Below are 8043 nucleotides of genomic sequence, written 5' to 3'. Positions count from 1 at the left end.
GTTCAAAAAAGTACTGAAAAATGAGTGTTTCCTGAGGAAACAAGACTTTCTACTACTGGTCCCACTGGTGTGAAAAGGGCTTTCACACCTGGGGACACCCTGGTCCTTGGTGGGCACAGAGGGAGGACTCGGCTCTCTGGAGCCATTCCAGGTATTCCAAAGTGTCTGAGACCTCCCCAGGGGGCTGGAGGATCTGGCAGGACCTGCAAGGGGCTGGATCTGGGGAAGCAACACCTGGAGGTTTGGGAATACCCTGAGAAGTCTCAGCTGTGAGGAGACACCAACTGAGAGCTGCTGAACCGTGGCCAAGGTGGGGAGTGTCCTGTCCCAGGCCAAGTTCAGCAGCAGAGGGACCAGCATTCCTGGAGAGGGGCTGCTCGGGGTCAGAGGTGTCAGGCACGTGTCCCAGGCTGGTTGGCCTGTGCAGGTGATCCCAGCAGACCCTGAGCCACCCCAGTCCCACCTGGAGGGATCCCAGTCTCCAGCAGCAGCTGAGTGGGGCAGATGTGCTGGGAAGGGCAGAGCTGAGAGGATCTTTTCCTACCAGTCCAAGGACCTGGCAACGGCTCAGCATTAAATATGTGGGTCAAATTGCTTATTTGGCCAGAAATTGTCACTGAAGGGTGAAAATGTATTTTTTTTAGAGAAGCCCTGAGACACTGCTGTTTCACACAAACAGGAACAGTCCCACAGCTGCTGCTCAGGCTCCAGCCCAGCCTGGGGTGTCCCTGCAGAATGTGGGGAGATGTGAGAGGGAGCAGCAGTTCTGTGCCAGGAGGAACTCAGAGCAGAGACCTCACAGTGCAGGTGCCAGTGTGGGCAAATATGAAAGAGTTTTGACTTATTACACTCTCAGGCACAGGGTGGGATTGCTGGGGTGTCCTGTGCAGAGCCAGGAGTTGGAATCTCTGATCCTTGGGGCCCCTCCCAACTCAGAATATTCTATTTTTCTTGGATTCTGTTTCTGTTGTCCTGGGAGTCCACAGGACTCAAGATGGGGTCCCACCAGTGCTGAGGAGAAGGGAAGGATCTCCTCTCTCTACCTGCTGTCAGTGCTGCTCCTTGGGCAGCCCTGATGACTGTCTTTACCACTTCACATTCAAATCCTGGTCCTCCAGCACCCCCAGGTCTGGCTGTGCAGCTGGTTGGCCCCCAGCCCTCACAGGTGCAGGGGGTTGTTGCTCCCCAGGTTATTTTCCCCATCTCCCCTGCTTGGGGTGCAGCACATTCCTGTCTGCCCATCGAAGCACCTTCAAACAGCAGCTCTGGAGCATCACCCACCTCTCCCACCTCATTTGTTTCTCCCTCACACACCTGCCCACACCCGAGGGCTGTGTGTGAATGAATCAATCCTTTGTGGTCCTCAGTTAATCCAGGCTGGGAGAGCCCTCAGCAGGGCTTTGGCCCAACCTCCTGCTCAGAGCAGGGCCAGTTTCCAGGTCAGATGAGGTCTCTCAGGGCCTTGTCCTCCTACAGTTTGAGCATCTTCAAGGACAGAGATGCCACTGCTTTATGAGACACATGGCTGGCTGTCCTTGTCCTGAGCTGCTCTCCCAGCCTGGAGGCTCAGGCTGGACACTGAGCTGGCCCCAAAGGGTCGATTTAACTGCCCACTAATGATTTGAATGTTGTAAAGGAAATCCCAGGGAGAGGCATCTCTGCTGAAGACACTGAACAGGCAGACCCGACCCCCCTGTGGCTGGGAATCCACGCCCCTAATCCCTGTGCCAGTGCTGCCTCCTGCCACAGCTCCTGCTCCCTGCTGCTCCTGCCCCTCTCTGCCCAGGACTTCATGCAGTATTTGGGCTCCATCTCCCCCAGCCCTGGATGGGACACATGGAGAAGGGGCAACCAGGTGTGGCTGGGAGGCAGCAGCACAAGGGGCAGTGCCCCGGGCCTGGTTCCCAGAGCTGTCCTGCACCTCCAGTGCCACCAGCCCTGACCTGAGGAGGGGGCTCAGCACTGCTGGGACGACGGGTCAGCCCCAGGGAACATCAACAACCTCAGCTCCACTCTCCACCCTGCGAGGCAGGGACACGGTGGACAGGCATGAGAACATCCTGCACATGGATGTTTAAGGTCCCTTCCAATCCAACCCATCCTGTGTTTCTGTGGTTCCCCACACCCCCCTCTCACAGACAGGCTCAGGGGTGACAGGATGCTTTGTCCTGCCTGGGTTTGCAGAGCTGTGAAGGGCAGGCCATGGCCAGTGCCAGAGCGTCCAGGATGTTCCTGCAGCAGCAGGTTCTCACAGGGGAGGTGGTTCTGGGGAATTCCAGGGAGGACTCTCCTCACATTCAACCCCAGACTTGGCCAAATCCCTTCTTTAAGCTCCTGAGCCATCTCACAGCAGACTTTCCTGCTGGGAAGGCCTGACCAGGGACGTGCAGCCTGTTTTGGCCCATCTGTTGAGGCTGGAATTGTGATGTGCTGTGAGGCCCCTGGGGAGGGTGGAGGCTGCTCTGGTTGCCCGTGGCCACACACCCAGCTCTGGAGGATTCCATGTGCTTTTGATGACCTGATCCAAGCTTTCTCATCTTTCCCTTTTCCTCCTCTTTTGCACAGTCTCCATCACTCCCAAGTGTTTGCTCCTCGTTTTTCTTGTTGATCTCACTGACAGCAGCTTCTTTCCAGTCATCACCTAATGCTTGGTTTTGTTCCCATGTCAGTGATTTCCCCACTGCTGATCCTTCTTAGACAGAAAAAGAAAACCTCATTCCTCTTGGCCCCTCATCCCCATTTCCCCAGGAGTCCTGGGAAGGCACAGGGGGCAGGTGCTGTGACTGAGGGGCTGCAGCTCCGGGGTCCTGTGGGCTGGTGGTTCCTCCACAGAGCAGCTGGGATGTGAAGATGAAACAAAACCTCTCTGACATCCATATCTGGGATCCCAGGGACAAATATTGGGATTATTAACACAAGGTGTTAAATCTAAAATCTAAATCACAGAGTGAAATCTAAATCACAAATTAAATCTAAATCACAGACTGAAATCTCAATAACAAGAGCTCATGGAGAAGAAGGAAACACATTAGGGAAGGAAGTGTCATGGGGTGACTTTGGGATAGGTGGAGGATAAGGACAATTTTTAAAGCACAAACACGACCCCGAGGCTGTGCCTGCAGGAGTGGCAGACCACACACTCCCCTGCCTTGCTCTCCATGCTCTCAGTGTCCCTCCTGCCTGCCTGAGCCCGTGTTTCTCTGGCTTCCTTCACATCAAAGGGAAATCCTCATTTCATACCCCTTTCCACTGCCCTCAGCTTTACCCTCAGAAGGTGACAGACCCTTTTTTCCAGCACCAACTCCAGGCCCAGTCCGTTTGCACACTCATAGGCAGGATCCATAAAATCCAGCCAGCTCCACGTGGCTGAGAGACCCTTTATCTCCTCGTGGAGACGTGTGAGGGGACAGATGGGCACATGAAGGTTGGCTGTGTGTGCTGTGGGAGTGCAGGGCACACTCAGGGACTGTGAGTGTTGATGGCAAACACACAGGAGATCCCTTTTCTCTTCCTCTGCTTCATCCCTTCACTCTCAGGAGTCCTGACACTCTCAGGCCAGTGACTCCTTTTGTTCCCACCTGATGGTGCCAGACTGGGCAGGGCCCTGGATCCAGCTGACTCTCTGTGGTTCCCATTGGTCTGGGATGGGCTTTTGAAGCACTGGGAGTAAATTGTCTTGTGCAGATTCTCTTTCTGTAGCTACCAGTGGGAGCTGTAGCTACAGAGGCAGTCCTGTCCTACAGAGGCAGTCCTCCCTACAACGGGAGTCCTGTCCTCCCGTTGCCTCAGTGGGGAGGATGCTCTGCCCACCCTCCCACCTTCTTCTTCCTACAGAGCTGGCCAGAAAACTCATCTTCCAGTTGGGCCACTGGTTGGAAAGACACGTGGCAGCAAGAGAAATGAGACCTTGTAGTGTCCTGGAAACAGCAGGATTTGGCCAGATTGGAACTGTGCCCTAACATATGAAAAGCAGATTTTAGGGTGATCACCAAGAAAGGTTCCTGACAGTGAGCTCAAAAGCTGCCGGGACATTTATTCTTCCCTGTCTGCAGGAGACTGGAGGATGCTTGGAGCACTCGGGACTGGCCTCACCATGTGCCACAGGCTGCTCATCCCAGCTGGGTGTTCCCAGACAAACCCTGGTGAGAGGCTCCTCCGTGGAACAGGGGCTGGGAGCCCTCCCTGAGGGGATGTCCTGGCAGGAAAGCAGCTCCGTGGGGAGAGGTTTGTCCATCCTCTGCTGTGTGTGCAGGGCATGGTGAGGTCTGACTTTGGGGTTTGCTCACATGTGTTTCCTATTCCAGTTTCATGATTAAAAAAAAGGAAGCAAAGGACCCACAGGGGACCAGATTCCTGAGGAACAACCTGGTGGTGTCACCCCTTTCTCTTTCTTCTGCAATCCCATGAACTTGTTGCTGTCTTTCATGAGTCCTGGGAGCTCTGGGAGTCCTGGAGGTGGACAGGAAGCTGCCTCAGCCCTGGACAAGGTTGACCTTTGAGTGCAGACTGTGCTCAGCCCCCCTGTGAGCTCCCAAGTGGGGCAGCACCTGGGGCTGCCTGAGGTCAGTGCTGCTGCTTTTTGCTCAAAATGCAGGGAGAACATTCCTGGGATGTGCTGCTGAGGGAATCTTTTCCAGCTCTGAACTCAGCAGCTGAAAGCAGATCCTGCTCCCTTTGTCTCAGCAGCACTTAAATAACAATTGCTCTTCCCAAATGCCTTGAAGGTCACGGCCAGAAACACTCCCTGAGAGCGCCAAGGAATGATGGAAATGAAGCTCTTTGAAATCATGATCATGGAATCCCAGAATGGTTTGGGTGGGAAGGGACCTTAAAGCCCATCCAGTCCCACCCCCTGCCATGGGCAGGGGCACCTTCCACTATCCCAGGTTGCTCCAACCTGGCCTTGGACACTTGCAGGGCTGGGGCAGCCACAGCTTCTCTGGACAAGAGGTTTTTCCTCCCCCAGCAGCTCAGGTCACTGCAGCACAGGGTTACAAGGCAAACACTGCCCTGCTCATGCCCTCTAATGTTGTGTCAATGCCCTGGATCGATCCCTGAGGTTTTTCCAATGCTCTGGGAAAGCTGTGAACCAGCAGGAGAAAACCAGCTCACAGTTCAGACCTTGTTTGCCACCTGCTGCCTTCGAGAAAACCTGTCTCTGCCTGTTTTCATTGCACAGTTTTTAGAGGTATTTGTTGTTTTCCAATTCTGGTCCATGTTCTGCTTCAAACAGGCCATTGTACCAGTGGCCTCCTGTTGTCTGAGCTCTGCCTGGCCCAGGGGGGAGCAGCACTTCCATGTTCTCTGTATTTAGTGCTGTACAAGCCCTTCCCAGCTCCCACCAGCTCTGCCTTTCCCCTTCCCAGCAGAGGCCCCATCCCACACTTGCTTTCCAGGTAATTAAAGGGCAAATAGCATCAGTGTGGGGGGAGCACAAACCTTCCAGGAGAGCCAGACCCTGCTCAGTTTGTTGGGCCCTGTTGGTTTGTCCACCCCAGCTGTGCTCACAGGGCTTCCACCACATGACAGATGTTCATTTGAATCCCAAGTCAAAACATGCAATATAAATGCACATCACAGGCTGGGAAGTGCCAGGTCCTGACTGAACATGGAGAACAGAGAGAATGTGACAGGATTCAAACTGCAGTTTGAGGGACTGGATGGCAGCTCTGCTGACTGAGCCTTCACTCAGGAATCACCCACTGTTTAATCTCAGCCCAGTGTGTCCAGAGTGTTGAGCTTTTCCACAGAGGGGACACTTTTCCCCTGGTCTGAGATATCACCATCACCACAGACTCCCCACCAAACTCTGCAGTCCTTGGGGGGCCAATAAAACAGACAGTTTTTAAATAGGAGGCTCAGCTGCCTGAGCATTGGAGGCTGATCCTCCAGCCAAGGCTGAGTCCCACAGGCAGGAGAGGCACGGGGGGGTTTCATGTTTGTCTGCCCCGGAAAGTCTCTGTGGACTTTCCACACCAGTGATGTGACCTCTTGAACAAGAGCTTTGTTTCCAGCTGATGTGTTTGAAAATGCCCTCATTAAATGGTGTGCATGAATTGCATGATGTGCCCAACATTCACCAGCCCACAAGGCCACGTTCTGTCCAATTACAGTTCTCCCTTAATTCAGTCACACCTGAAGGCTGGAAACCTCTTAAACCCTTCACAAAGGCAAAAGTTCACCCAGGAATCACTCCCAGACCTGTGGCTGCTGGGAAATAGCTTAAGCATCACTCTGAGAGCTCTCCCAGAAGGGCAGCTCAGGGTGTTTAAACTCCTCCATTCCTCTATCTGAAGTGCTGGGTGATTTTTGTTTCTTGTCCCTGCACACAGTGGTTCCCCCTCTGGTGCCACAGAGAGACATTCCTAGTGGGGGGGCTGTGCCCCATGGGAGGATCTTGACAAGACCAGGAATGGTCAGCCTGTTGTCCAGGGGCACCAGCTGGTCAGAAATTTGGCAACTTGCTCCATTTGCAGAGAGATGTTGGTTATTTCCGGAAGGAATCAAGGAATCTCACAAATGAGATGATCCTCTGATCAGAAAACAAGGGTTGGACACTTGTGCCCTGTCTGCAGTCCCAGAGGAGGGGAGAGGTGCCTTTAATGCTTTTATTCTGAGGTATCAGAAAGAGGAGGTCCCAGGCCTTGCTAAAGCATGAATACTCCAAAGAGATGCCGAAGAGGGGCAGCTCCAGGGCTGAGGAATTGGAGGAAGAGGCTGGGGGTGTTTTATTTCAGCCTCCAATCAACACTGATGTTGAAGTAGCCACTGAAACACATCCCTGGCTAAATCTGCATTAATTCAAATGAAAAGTCCCATATCTGCACACTGAGGAAATTGTTCTTAGTAAAACCAGGATTATTTGGCTGGATCCCAAAGGCTCTGCTTACTCCAGAGGGGCAATCCCATGCCCCTGGGACCTGTCCCTGTCCTGTACTGCAGGGGCAGAGGCAGCAGAGCTCAGCAAAGCCACCCTTCCAGGGAATGGTGCTCCACCAAAGGCACCCCTGGGGATGGGCAGTGGGTCAGGGGCCTCTCAAAGCGGGGCAGTGTGTGACTGTCACTCAGGGAGGGATTTGAATCCCTGAGGGTTGGGAGTGAGTTGGTGCTGCAGTGGCAGCGGTTGATCCACTCTGGTGTCACTCCTGGGCTTGCTGGGAGTGCTTTCCACCCTCCCCATCCACTCTGCTGGCTGGAAATGAAGCATCTCCTGCAAGAGGGGGAGGGGGTGGGAGCTGCCAGCTCTGAAGAGCTGTCAAACCACAGAGAGACACCAGTGCCTTGTTACCTGCTTGGGGTCAGGGGAAAAGCAGGGCTGGGAGAGGTCCTGGGCTGCAGGACACCAGCTCCAGCCCTGGGATCTGCTGACAGGGACAGAGGAGGATGGAGGGAAGGATGGATGGATGGAGGGAAGGATGGATGGATGGAAGGATGGATGGAGGGATGGATGAAAGGATGAATAGAGGGATGGATGGATGGAGGGAGGGAGGGAGGGATGGACAGGCTGTAGACAGGATGGCAGGGGATGGATTACTTTGAACTCTGAATGTTTAATCCCAGGGAGACATGAATGGAAAAGGAGTGCAAGGATATGGGAAGGGAAAGCCAGAGCAGGGTGAGGCTCATGGAAGCATCACGGTGAGTGCTGGGAGGAGGCTGCCCTGCTCAGTGTGAGTGTTTATTATATTTATATTATAGATGGGAATATTAACCATCATTTTATGTATTTCTCATTCTGCTGTGTCAATCATTTAAAAAAGTGCCAAAGGACACCCAACAACAACAGAGCAGGTCCCCTAAAGAGGAGCCTCCCTCCTAAAAATAAGCATCCCTCCTAAAAATGAGCATCCCTCCTAAAGGGGATTTTTTTTGTGCTTTACTTCTTCTTCCTCCCCTCTAAAAACTGTTACAATTGTCAGTGGGATGGGATTTCCCTCATTCCTTTTAAAAGGTGCATCCAGACTCTGCAGGTTTAATGAAGTTTAGGGGCTTAAAGGGGTGCAGGGGAGAGGCATCGCTCAGACCCCACCATTAATTCAGGGC

This window comes from Pseudopipra pipra, chromosome 26 (genome assembly GCF_036250125.1).
Source record: "Pseudopipra pipra isolate bDixPip1 chromosome 26, bDixPip1.hap1, whole genome shotgun sequence".
In the NCBI taxonomy this organism is placed as follows: Eukaryota; Metazoa; Chordata; class Aves; order Passeriformes; family Pipridae; genus Pseudopipra; species Pseudopipra pipra.
The sequence above is the reverse complement of the archived record's forward strand: the minus strand, read 5'-3'. Positions refer to the sequence as shown.